Below are 14007 nucleotides of genomic sequence, written 5' to 3'. Positions count from 1 at the left end.
CTGGTAGTGAGTAGTGCGTTTAAGTCAGTCGACGAGCCCAATAGCCAGCGGCACAAGAAACACGCGTTGAATGATTTTACGCCTATTAACATTGGTTTTGCAACTGAACATCAACATCAACGCCCAGCAGGAGATGCATTGCAGTTGTAGGTTAAGGTGCTGAAGAACGTAATTGGTGACGACGGACAGTTTTGGGACTTTGCATTTCCTTTTCGGACTTTTTGGGGCGTAGCTGCTGACGAGGGTGATCTGCAATTACGAGGTGTGTGTCCGTTATTACAGCATGCTAATGCTAGGCGTTTTTATCTGGTGATTAACGTGTTAGGGATCAATTTAAAAACATTCATAATTTCTGGAAGATAATCTACTGTAATCTTTTAAAAACAGTATCGGGGGAGAGGTAGCTCATCGATTCTTCCGGTTCGCCTCCTAGCATCGTGCTATAAGGTACCAGGCGATAACCAGGGTAGTTGATCGATAGCTCGATGACGTCATTTCGTTGGCGTCTGCAATGGGGAATTCTCATAGCAGGCGTTGACGATGGGACGTTGTCGAGTTGTTGAATAGCAACTATCGTGGTAACTCACCGATTACCTGTCGATCTGCCAAATTTGGAAAGACGTCTGCATTGAATTGTCTCATATAATAATATTCCGCTCACTATATCACAAGAAATTGCGAGTAGCTGAGTGGAATGGAGATAAGTTAAGCATTGGGTACAGGACCAAGTCTCCCCTGGGTGGTGCCAAAAGATGAGCGCAATAGAATCATCAAGTTGCCATAAGGCACGGAATGAGACTATTGCATGGCTGGGTAGTAAAAGTCTTCCATTCGTTACACGGCGAATGAGAACGACTCAAGTTTGAGTTTGGTTCACTCATAGTCGCCAGGAGTGCAGGAACTCAGCGATGAATTAATTTGCCTCATGTTTTCCCAGGTTTTTCCAGGATTTTCCAGGGAAAAATTCCCGAATTTGAGAAAAGTAAAGATTGGATTCACTCAGTCTGTTGGTACTACTCCGAGACTGAATAAAATTTTCGTCAATTTCCTCATTTTCCGGCAGATTTTTTAGGTTTTCCACAGGAAACCATAAGACAAATTTTACTCATCGCTAAGTTCCTGCACTTTTGGCGATTGTGAGTGGACTAGACTCAGATTTGAGTCGTTCTCATTCGCCGTGTAGTCATTTCAGGTGGATTAGAACAGGTTTAGGTTTAAGGTGGGCGTTGGCCAGATTTGGATTTTTCAGATGTAATCCTGGATAGGACCCTGTCATTGAACGTCGCGTGAAAGTGGAACTTAATGAAGGCCTAAGTACTTTTTCGTAGTTTTTAGTTTTCGGATTTGAAAGATCGTCGGTTACAGTGGCCTGCTTACTGAGCAGAAAAACGCGGTCCCAGGTTCTTACATATCAAAGAGATTTATGGTAAAATCGCTTGTGTATCGTGTAGTTTGCGAAACTCGTTGTTGTCGTTGGTTCCGGGTTTGAATGGATACAAACATTTGAGCAACGGTATTATGTGATATGAGGGGCTCGGTGGCCTTAGAGCAACCGTTTTTGCTTACTGAGCAGAAAATCATGAGTCTAATCTCAGGCCCATCCACATTCAAGATTCGTCAATCGTTTTATTTGTTAATATGACTACATGGTAATAACAGCAACTCGGTGATTAAAAAGGTGCTCGTCTGCCTAGTGGCAAACGTTTTTGCTTACTGAGCAGAAGACCGTGGGTTTAGTCCCAAGCTCCTTCGCGTTATATGATCGTTAGGACATCAATTCAGCTTATCGTTTACCAAAACGAACCCTGCTGCAAACCCAACCCTCTTATCCAACATCCCAGTGATTCCTCGTGGAAGTGCAGAGGTGTTCTCGGCTTCCATCAAAGCGAGTGTCATGTCAACACAATCCTTCCCATTCCTTTCTTGACCTGTGTTCGGACGCGGCCGGCGCTGGTATTGCCTAATTTAAGATCACCAGTTTTTACACATTGAGGATGATTGCTAGTCCCAAGCATCGTCTATTGGTTCTCTGTGTAATTACAGCTGATCTGGCAGTAACAGAGTAGCAACCGTGGGGGGTCAATCAAGCTCAAGCTCAAGCTGTAATCTTTTAAAAACAGTACCGATGTGTACTACCAACATTCAAATCGCAACTGTGCGTTTAAAAACAAAACTTTTCAACCGATTGCTGCATGTTGTGTTGTGTTGTGTTGTCATTGTCTCATCTGGACGATCTTTGCAACTATCCGATTCCAACAGTACAACAATTGGAGATAAGATTACATGAAACATAAATTACACATGCACTGTTTTGGTAGACCAAGAACCGCAGGATAATAGATTTCAGAATCATTAAAAATTTAGAACTTCGTGGTCAATGTAATTTATTTCAGATGTAGTGTGTTAAATAATGAAAGAGTTCAATGCATAAATAAACTTTAATTGTGTCGTGTAAATTCCAGTGCTGGGGTTGTGCGTGGTCACGGTTAGCAATTGCATACTAAGCACTTAAACCAATAAAAACACTAAATTATCTATTGCACTGATGCGTGGCATTTATATCCACAATTAAAGTGCGCTAAAATAATAAAATCAAGCTTTAGCTATACATTTATTTAAAAAAAAATCTGGAAGACATTTTATGAATCTTTAATTTAAGGCAGGGTTCTCATTTAATTAAAAAGAATTCCCTGAGTTTTCCAGAGCTTTAACGGAGTTTGCAATATAAAATCTATTTTGTAATGCGTTAAAATATAATATTTTCTATAAATCAACAACTAGTGTTTATTGCCTGGGACGTCCCGGGAAATCAACAAAAATAGCAACTTCCCATTTCCCGGGAAACCAGCTTTATTTCCCGGGAAATACCCGGACACTCTTTTGTGAATAAAAGAAAAGCATAGGCGCTAAAAAGTTGTAGCGCATTATTGTATTCGTGTATACCATAGGCATACCTTCTTTCATTGTCCCTCAAATGTCATTCATCCACTTCCACTCGTCCGTCGCATTGTTTTTATTCGGCTGAAATTTCCATTCAACGATAAGGCACTGAATCACTTTTCAATTTGATTGCACTTTTCGGTTCGGACATTTACAAAACAGTTGAATGTGTGTGATAATTTTACAAAAAGAAGTGCTGTAGTTCCAATTGAAATGGCTATTTCATGTGGGGAATTTCCTTGAAGTAAGTGACAAACGAATTATTGTGTTTATTCTGTTTGAAATTATTCATGGATTGCATGACATTGTTTCCGTATTGAGCTTCAACTATGTCAGAAATATGGACATACTTTCACAAAGTTCCGGGTGACACGGAGATAGCTAAATGCGTAAAATGTTCTCAAATTCTCGCATGCAAGGGTTCTTCAACCAGCGGCTTACTAAGGCACCTGAGCTATAAACACAAACTTGTTCTAAAGCGTACTGTCGTCGATGGCGAAGATGCTGGAACCTCCAGTGATAAGATTTCTAAGCAATCATCAATGTTAAACTTTGTGAAACGTCGGCGAGGAGCATCACGCTTGACATCTGTCGATGGCTTTTCCACATGAGCGATAACACGGAGTGAATTCATTAGACAATCGTTCACCTTGCGAGGAATGTCACTCCCATCATCGGAAACGCAGTTGATTCGTGATTATTACGAGTATGCTTAAGGTCAGACAAGGTCTCAAATAGCAAGTAAACTTGATGAAAGGCAAATGATGAGCTTAACTTCGGATGAGTGGAGCAGTCTGAACAACAAACGGTTCATCGATGTGAACGGTCACTTCGGAGATGGATCTTTCTACAACCTTGGTTTAGCCTACGTGCATGGATCCTTTCCTGCTGAAAAGGTGAAGCAAAAGGTACGTGAAGTCATTGAAGCTTTCGGAGTGCATGAAGATCTTGTTGTTGCCGGAACAACTGACGCAGCGGGGCCGTCGGGATGCTCTGAGGCATAACATTTCTGACCACGGGGGAAGTGAAGCCGTTGGTCCCCGGTTCATGCGTTGATGGGTCGATAGGTAGGGTCCAGGTGTAGGAGCTGCCTTCCTGGCGTCGGTAGCATTGGTGCTCAGCACGGAAAATAAGATCGACGGAAAACAAACCAAGGAAAAAAAACTGACGCAGCATTAGTTATGAAGAAATTTGGAAAGCTATCAGAGTTTTGGTATCAGCTATGTTATAATCATGGTCTCCACCTCGCCGTATGTGATGTTATGTACTCAAAGAGGATAGTTGAGGAGAACGATGAAATGGACTCAGAGGACGACGATGATGAGGAAGACAGCACCGACGATGACGACGAAGAAGAAAATGAAAAACGAATTTACAGTTCAAGTAGATTTGGTTGTACTTAAGACAGTGTCAAAATTGTAATATGATTGTTTGTTAATAGATTTATACAAAACGCAGGACTTAGGCGTTATTCTAAAGCTATTTCGAAAAGTTGTTAAGCATTTCCGCAACTCACCAGGTTAAGAACACTATCCTTCTAGAGAAGATTGAGGCAACATGTGGAAAACAACTTCAGCTTTTACTCGATGTGAAAACACGGTGGAACAGTACCCAGCAGATGTTGGAGAGATTCATAAGAGTAAAGGATTGTGTTTCAAACGAACTCCCTGACCTCGGTCAGTCGATGATGCTTTCTAATACTGATGTGGAGATAATAGCCAACCTGATGAATGCTTTGGACCCCATTAAACCCGCTTCCGAAGCATTAAGCAGACGAGATGCTACAGTACTCTCAGCGGCGGGAAGCTTCAGTTTTCTTCTATCGAAACTGAAAAGTCAAAATAACAACATTGCTCAACAGCTTTATTCGGCTGTTTGTACGACAATAACTGAACGACGGAACAAAGACCTGGTTTCGTTGATGTGCTTCTTGCAAAACAAAAATTTGCACACTGTTCCTGAACTTCCAGTGTCTTCGAAGTCTCAAATTTACAAGTTCGCTAAGGATGATGCAATGCGTTTATTGAGATGTTCAACAACTGAGACTGCTACCACTCCATCTACTCCAGAAGAGATGATGACCACACCGTTAACTATACAGGATGAACTTAAATCAGCTATAAGAGAGCATTCCTTGACAACTGCTATTGAAGAGTTTACAAATATGAGCACATTGATCCAGAAAGAACTTGTTCTTTTCGACCTTAATGGAAAATTAACATCAAACTTGAACATAATGCTCAACAACTTAAAATCAATCAAACCAACATCTGCCGAGAATGAACGGATTTTTTTTCTGGTTCAACCAACTTTTGCAGTAAGAAACGAATGCGGTATTTTTCTTTGACTTTTACATCCCAATTGGTGAGATACACCTGCTCTCGTTTATCGCTATATAAAATCATTATTTGAGCGTAAAATTAAATCATTTTTAATTGATAAATGAAAAAATTGTAAAATTTCCCGAATCCCGGGAATTCCCGGGAAGCTCTTAAAACATCTTTAAAATATGGAGAACTTCATGTAAGCCGTAAGGATTTCAAAGTGGTCCCATTTGCTTAAAACATGCAGGAACTCCTAATATTTTCTTGGAATTTCCGAAATATTCAGAGAACTTAACGTAAGTCAAAATAAATTCTGAGATGTGGAGAGAATTTAAGAAAACTGTGGAAACTTTTGAAAAGTTCGAAATACCTCAGAAAAGTTAAATCTAGAGATTTTAGGTGAATTTCAGAGATCTTACCAGCTGTTTTCCTAACTCCAGGAAACTCCAGACTTTTGGAGGATTTTAAAAATCTATAAGTGTGAGATTAAATAAATTCCACACAACTCCATGATCTTCAGAAAAAAAAATAAGTAAGAGAATAGTTAAGTTAATAGTTAATAGTTATGAAAACTTCAGATAAATTATGAAAACTTCAGAAATAATTCGGAACCTTCACAGTAGCCCAGGAAGTTCAAACGTGTTTACGAGAGTTCTGTTTGTTTATCACAGAGCAAAACCAGTATATTGAAGAATTGTGAAGGGGGAAGGGAAGGGGGAAGGGAAACTTGTCTTATCTGGACGGTTCAGTGAACCAAAGAGCAGTTCAAATAATGTCTAGGAAATTGCAGAAGGCTTACTTACAGAAGTTTCGAAAAATCAGGTAAATTTCCGAATCTTCAGCAAAGTTCCGACATAATATCTAGAACGTAAGGGAAGGTTTACCTTTAATTAATTTGAGTAAGTTGAAGATCTCAAAATATGGAATATTTTGAAGTTTCGTGTTTCAAGTTCAATTTCGAGATATTAAATAAATTCCATGTGCCATAATGATGAGAGAGAAAAAAAGATTTATTTCATGCTTGCATTTAATTTTACGAAATATTGGAGATGGGGTTGAGAGGGGGGGGAGGGGAAGGGAACTGCTTTTAAACATCTTTACAATATGGGGAACTTCATGAAAGTCTTATGAACTTCAAAGTGGTTCAATTTGCTTCAAAAAGGCTGCAGGATTTTTTTTATATTTCAATGTGAATATTCAGAGAACTTAATGTAAGTCAAAAGAAATTCTGAGATGTGAAGAGAATTTGAGAAAAGCTGTGAAATCTTTTAACAAGTTCCAAGTACTTCAAAAAACCTAAACCTAGAGATTTTTTGGTAAATTGCACAGAACTAACGAGCTGTTCCCATAACTCCAGGAAACTCCAGACTTTTGGAGGAGTTTAAAAGTGTGAGATTAGATAAATTCGGGACAGCTCCATGATCTTCAGGAAAAAAATACGAGGATACTTTAGAAGTGCCAAGAATTTGAGTGAGGTATGGATACCTTCAGGGAGCTTATGAAAACTTCAGAGAAATTATGAAAACTTCAGAGAAATTATGAAAACTTCAGAAAAATTTCGGAACCTTCACAGAGGTCCAGAAAATTTCAGGAAGTTCAAATGTGTTCAAGAGAGTTCCGTTTGTTAATCATTAAGCAGAACCAAGATATTGAAGAATTGTGAGCTTTCAGGGAAGCTTCTCTGATCTGGACAGTTCAAATAATTTCTAGGAAATTGCAGAAGCCTTACAGTAGTTTCTAGAAATTCGGGGAAATTCCAGAATCTTCAGCAAAGTTCCGACAAAATTTCTAGAACGTGAGGGAAGGAATCCTTATCAGGAAAATGTGAGAGTATTTAAAAAAATATATGACTATCATTAGAATTTCAAGAACTTCAAAACTTGGCGAAAATTCATCGAAGTTGATAAGACAATTTCAAGGTAGTGGCAATAATTTAAACAAAAATTGCGATGTTCTCAAGTAAATCCGGAGATCTTCAAATAAATTTAAAAACTTTAAGATTGTTTCATGATATTCAGCAAAGTCCCGAGTACATTGAAGACGATTAGATAGCTTCAGAGCAATCCCATTAAATTAAATGACATTTGCCGAGATTTTAAGGGTCAGGAAATTATACATATTTATGGATCCTCATAGAAGCATAGAAAACTTGTCCTAGAAAACTAGGGATGTCCAGAAAAGTTCAGGAAAATCGTTAGGTAAGGCAAAGTTCCTTGAAAGTTTATGAATTAGTGTCGATCATTTAAGGGCAGTTCCATGAACATCCGGACGATCTCGAGAACTTCAGTGAAAATCTTTGATTTCATTTTATTTTACAAGACAGAAGGGGGTCTTATGAACACCAAGTCACGAGTGCGCAAGACAGAAAGCGTATGGAACATGATGATCGATATGAGAACTTCTATGAAATTCTGAGATCCACATAAATTATTTCGTTTTGATTGCAGAAGGAATTGAGGGAACTTAATAAAGTTCCAGAAATTTCAGGGAAGTAAAGACATTTCATAAAAACTTCAAAAGTTTGAAGAACTCATTCGAAAACTTCATTAAAGTCCATGGAACTTAAGGGAAGATACGTCCATGGAACTTAAGGGAAGACACGTCCATGGAACTTAAGGAAAGATGCGAGAGCTCCTCGAATGATTCATGAACATTAGAAAAAAGCGGGAACATTTCAATCAAGTTTCGAAAGCACAAAAATTTCCTCAACTCCAGGAAAGTTCCGTGAATTTCAGAAAATTAGCGGGAAGTTTTATGAAGTTCTCAAATTTTCATAGAACTCCAGAGATGATGAGAAATGTTTTGAGTTCTTCACATAAATTCAGTGAACTTCACGGAAGCATACACATTTTCAGGACAGTTTAACTAAAATTTCAGGGAAGTTCCATAAACTTTTGATAAAAAACATATATTTTAAAAACAGGCTTGCAATTGCTCATTACAGCTAAAATACTATTTTTCGTAATTATGAAACAATGAGATACTATAACGATAATTTTTATTTGTAAGATGCAAGAAGAGGTGGTAAAGTTTGTGTATGACATATAACATTTGTCAATTTTGCTTTCAGAAGGTCACAACTAGCGATTAGCTGTAACGATGAGCAACGCGATAAGCGAGCAATCAGCGATCATAAAATCGCTAGTTGTGACCTTGTGAAAGCAGCATTGACAAATTTTATTTGTCATACACAAACTTTACCACCTCTTCTTGCATCTTGCAAATAAAAATTATCATTATAGTATCTTATTGTTTCATAATTACGAAAAATAGCATTTTAGCTGTAATGAGCAATTGCAAGCCTGTTTAATAACAGTTCGGAGAAGGGGCGACCCCGGCGTAGTGGTTAACATCCATACCTCTCACGCCCAAGTCACGAGTTCAAATCTCACCCCCGGACAAGTCACGAATGACCCAAGAGTGTTAAAGTGACTATAATAAAAAAAAAAAGAGTTTCAGCAAATTGCTAAAATATCAGGGGCATACTAGAATTCTAGAAACATTTCGGAAGCTATACTGTTTTCTGAACAATTCAATAAATGGATGTACGTCACATTGTGATCTCATGGAAATTCAGAGAAGATCCAAGACCGATTGGAAAATTGGGGAAGTCCAATTATGTTCAGATAAATTTGAAAATTTCGAAGAGAAGTATTGTGGTATTATCAGGCTTGTTTGTCAAACTACAAAAGATCTTCAACAATCAAACATCAAATGCAGGGAAATTTTGCGAACTTTGAAGTAGTTTTTAAGACCTCAGACTGTTCCAGAAGATTTTCCCTGAACATTCACTTGGCATTTTTTAAAGCGTTCACTTTGTATTCTCCCAAAGCCCTCATTATTCTAGAAATTCCATAAAATTCCATCCGAAATCTTTTTTTAATTCTCTAAAATATCACTGGAACATTTTTGGAACATTTCTCTAAATTTCCTTGAAATATTCCTCGAATTGGGACTATCGATCCTTATCAATATTTTTGAAATTTTCCTCACAATTACCATGAACTTCTTCTCTTAGAAATCATTTTTTCAGAATTAACATTAAATTTATTTAAAAATTCCTTTAAATTAATTTCAAAATAAAAAAAAAACTAAGATTACGTTAAGGATCTAACGGCTACGTCAAGGCGGATTTCAAGCAGCTCCCAGGTCAAGAGTTTACATGGCTACCGAAAAAGAAAAGGTTCAAGATAAGTGTAACCAGAGCAAGTTGTCAAAGTTTGTTTGTCAAAATATTGGGCAATCGTTAAGCGGAACCTCAATAAAACTCAGAAAACAGTTGGAAATGGGAAACAGTTCAAAGCAAATTGACGTTCAGCATTAAATAAGGTTGATACAGCAATGGGTACACAATCTGATGGAAGGTGTGATACGTGAAGGTGTGAAATTTGGAAAATCGGAAGCCTAATCAAAAAATTTTCCTGTATTTGAACTTCAAAAAGAAAAAAGTTCAATAATTTATACACTAACATAATCAGTGTGCACTGAATCATGATTGACCAATTTTTGACCGTTCCACTTTTTAGTAGTTCAATATTTTTATACCCGATTGATTTTCTTAAATTTGGCCCAAAGCATGATTCGGGTTTTCCAAGTCTATAAATCCGTTTAACTCCGGAGATATTGCCTTAATCGCTATTTGAAGGGTGATTAGGTTTTGAACTATTCAAACTGTTAATTTAAATGTTTTATATTGGAAAAAAGGGGAATCTGAATGAGTTAGCGTTACGTAATTTTAGCGGGGGAGTCTTATCAAGCGTTACTTATTGTTACATACGGGCGGGTGAGGGGGTAAAACACGTTTTTTTTGTGTTACGTAATTTTAGTATCGTTTCCTGATTACTCACCGCACTAAAAGGTGCCCGCCGAAACGAAGGCTCCCAAATCCAAACGAAGGAAATTTTTCTAACAGTCCGAAGATACTCGAGAAACCGTGGGCGTGCGGGTTAGCGGCGACACCCTGCGTTCAAGCACATAATCCCAAGTAACAATATTAAATTTACTATCTTCTTGAAGAAACCTTATAGTTCAATCCATTAAAACCAGGTTTGAAGCTAAACTATCTCATAAACCGTAATAAAACCTTCTTACAACACTTACAAATTCAATTTGGCTCACCCTACAAGATGTTGTCAATACTTATATTAAAACTTTCTTAAAACTGGTAGGTTTTATTCAACGTGTATTTTTATGGTTCTCAAGACAACATAAAAGCAGGCAAAAGAGTACATGAAGAATATATAGATTTATTCGATGCTTCTTCAAGAACACTTGAAGAATTTAAATTTACTTCGTGAAAAATGGACCGCTGTGTGATTCATGAAACAAATCTCAAAAAAAAAAAAAAATAAAAATACCTTGGATCTTTGTAATTTTTTATGGCCATATCAGATATTGTATGAACAATTTTGAATGATGAATATACTATAGCTTCAAGTGAATTGGAATGATTAGTTTTTGTACTTATTGAACATTTAATTTTACTGCCCTGTAAAACTTACTGTTAATATCAACTATAAAATCGAAGATAAAAGCATATCGCCATTAACATAATGCGAAATAGAAAGATTTAGCAATAATTAAATAAAAAAAATCATATATTATTTTGATAAAAAATGACCGACAGAGTGGAGTTAGCTAGCTTATTATTAATTTTGCAGTATTTTGTTTAAAAAATTAAGCTTTGATCGATATTTAATACAATATTTTCATTGGGTATTCGATCGTGTAAGTATGACGACGATATTTTGCATGCAAAAGCATCACCAAATTGCAATTAATTATTTATTAACTTGGTTAAAATAATAATGAGTGAACTTACTATCAAACAAGATCAATTATTCTCAAATTAATTTATTTTGCGCTATACATAATTATTCTCTCTTCATTAAACCAACTTTCAAAATAATTGATTTTATTTAAGGTTTTATAGAAATCTTGAATAAGAAGACACGTGAGCGTGAGCAGCAGTTTGACATCTGTTTATTTACGTTTGTACCTGTACGAAACTTTTTCTACGCGTCGTAAGTTTTTTTTTTCATTCAACCAGGTAATAATTCAGTTTTTAATGAGTTCAAGCGAACATTAACTATGTTCAGAGTTGGTTGGAAATGCTAACATGAAGCTTTAGTGTGATGATTTATTAGCTAAAGAATGATCTTTAGAAGAGGGTAGGTGGATAGTTCCGTTAGAGTACGGCAGTATGAAAATTGAATAGAAGTTGAAAATGAGCGAAGGGCCATTAATGCGACAGTTTTTCAAGATAGACGCACATTTTTGCCTAACCCGTACGATGTACGCGGGGACTTGAAGTATGTCTCCAAGTCCACAGGCAAAAATGTGTGTCCCTCTTTTTGCTCATAAACTGACTGCGGCTGTGGAATAGTTCTAGCGACGTTTTCATCACTATCTAAAGCCCCACGTTGCGAGAGCATTTCCAGTCGATGGTGTGTTATAATGCAGTTCTTCTTTACCCAACTATTGTGTTCCTCCTCTCGTCATGACCAACGTGACCAACTAAAGATCATTCTCTAGCTTATAAATCATCACACTAAAGCTTCATGTTAGCATTTCCAACCAACTCTGAAAATCGTTAACTTCGCGTATGAAGTAACATAAAAACACTTTGAATGTAACAACTCAAGGCGGGAGTAGCCGTAATGCTGATGATGGTACAGCACGCAACAACCACCCTACTGCTTTCTCTCTGAGATGATCACGTTGGTCATGACGAGAGGAGGAACACAATAGTTGGGTAAAGAAGAACTGCATTATAACACACCATCGACTGGAAATGCTCTCGCAACGTGGGGCTTTAGATAGTGATGAAAACGTCGCTAGAACTATTCCACAGCCGCAGTCAGTTTATGAGCAAAAAGAGGGACGCACATTTTTGCCTGTGGACTTGGAGACATACTTCAAGTCCCCGCGTACATCGTACGGGTTAGGCAAAAATGTGCGTCTATCTTGAAAAACTGTCGCATTAATGGCCCTTCGCTCATTTTTAACTTCTATTCAATTTTCATACTGCCGTATTCTAACGGAACTAACCACATACCCTCTTCTAAAGATCATTCTCTAGCTAATAAATCATCACACTAAAGCTTCATGTTAGCATTTCCAACCAACTCTGAAAATCGTTAACTTCGCGTATGAAGTAACATAAAAACACTTTGAATTAACTATGTTTCTTTGTTCAAAGGATGCCTTTCAAGGTTGTGCAAACCATTGAGGACGGAGAAACCTGCCTGAGTGTTGTTTCCAGTGAAACCCCGAACTCGTTCACTGATTCCAGCGGTCCATCCTCAAACATTACTGATTTTTGGCTCCGCAAAGTGTCACACACGACTGAGCCTAGTAAGTAAACGAACTAGTTAAAAAAAATCTGCCACTGGTCGGAATGATTATCGAGCAAGCGGGAAGCTACAGAAGCTTCAATGCTAGTGGTGATCTACGAATTCTTTCATTAGGAGTCTCGTTATGATGGCTGCAACTTTCCGATACAATGTTGGGTATATGCTCATTTCCGGTTTTGTTTCCGGAGGAGTTCAATGTTTTTTTTATTTATAATTTGCACTGACCTTTCCACTTGATTTAATTTTTTCGCCATTTGTTTACCTCCATTTCGATAGAAAATGTGTTGTTCTGTCGTGGTATTGAATAAGATCCTTTAAACTTGCGTAAATCAATGTATTCTTCAAGGAGTTTAATACAGCACTTATGAAGTAGATTTATTGCCATTATAAATCATATCGTCAGACAACATTCTCAAGTACATCATAAGAGTTGCTATAAGCACGAATATTCTCAAGTAAAACGAAGTTTTATTTGTGTTCTCTAAGGGATTCTCTAGGATATTATAAAACCGCAACTTAAATAAAACCAATATTACTCAATCAAAACCGCCTTAAGTGCATGTTATATTTTCAATTCTTATCGAAATCAGCTTTAAAACCTGAATAAATCAAATTAGATTTGGGAATGTTACTTGGGATGTGAGCGCCACGAAGTGAGGGTTCGATTCCTGGTGGAACGTTTCGTAAAAAGTAACTTTTCCTACAGCACTGAAATTTTTTCTGAATTCTAATCATAACGTAAAATCTCCCTCGTTTAATTTTGAGCTATAGTTGGCATAAACTACGAAGTTGTTTACAAGCTTGTTTACAACATTGCATAAATTAGCAATATCGTGCTTAAATTTTCTTGAATTATCGTGTAAATAGCGTTAGTAACATGTGCGCTAGATATCGCAGAAATTTACATGATTTTTTCAACCGGTGTGGTCTACTGGGTGTTAAGTGTTAAGTATTAATTCTGTTCAACCTCTGGTTGTAGACCCAAGTAACACTAATTCATAGAATTATGTTGAATTAACCAAAACCAGTCGTACAAAAGTTATATAAGCTGTTATAGAACATATGTGTTGGCTGGGGACGGTCAATTGCCTTTTTATTCTTTTTCAATCTATAGAGGAACAACCAGTTTGGGTTCTCTCGATTTGTCTTGGCTATTTTTCTCATAGATGGTGCTCTTTTAGTGGAAGGATGTAATACAATTTTCTGTATATATACGAAAAACTGAATTAACACGCTTTTCACCCATATTCAACTAAAATAAAATTAACGTAGAAATCTTGTCCATAGGATAAGTCAAACAAGCTATAATGCGAAATTTCATGTCTATTGTGAGGTCTGTGATTGGTTTTATGTTCGAACTACTCGAACATTTTATGAAGCCCCGAGTT

The 14007-nt window shown here is 37.2% G+C and overlaps 1 protein-coding gene across 2 annotated transcripts in view; it reads right to left on the bottom strand.

Moving 5' to 3' along the window:
- The window catches only part of Dg (Dystroglycan), a 542469-nt gene that overhangs the window by 450818 nt on the left and 77644 nt on the right, over window positions 1-14007 (bottom strand). The gene's annotated exons all lie outside the window — the stretch shown is intronic.

This window comes from Ochlerotatus camptorhynchus, unplaced genomic scaffold, assembly GCF_037179485.1.
Source record: "Ochlerotatus camptorhynchus isolate MF236.1 unplaced genomic scaffold, CSIRO-AGI_Acam_v1.1 ptg000361l, whole genome shotgun sequence".
Taxonomy (NCBI): domain Eukaryota; kingdom Metazoa; phylum Arthropoda; class Insecta; order Diptera; family Culicidae; genus Ochlerotatus; species Ochlerotatus camptorhynchus.
The sequence above is the reverse complement of the archived record's forward strand: the minus strand, read 5'-3'. Positions and strand labels throughout refer to the sequence as shown.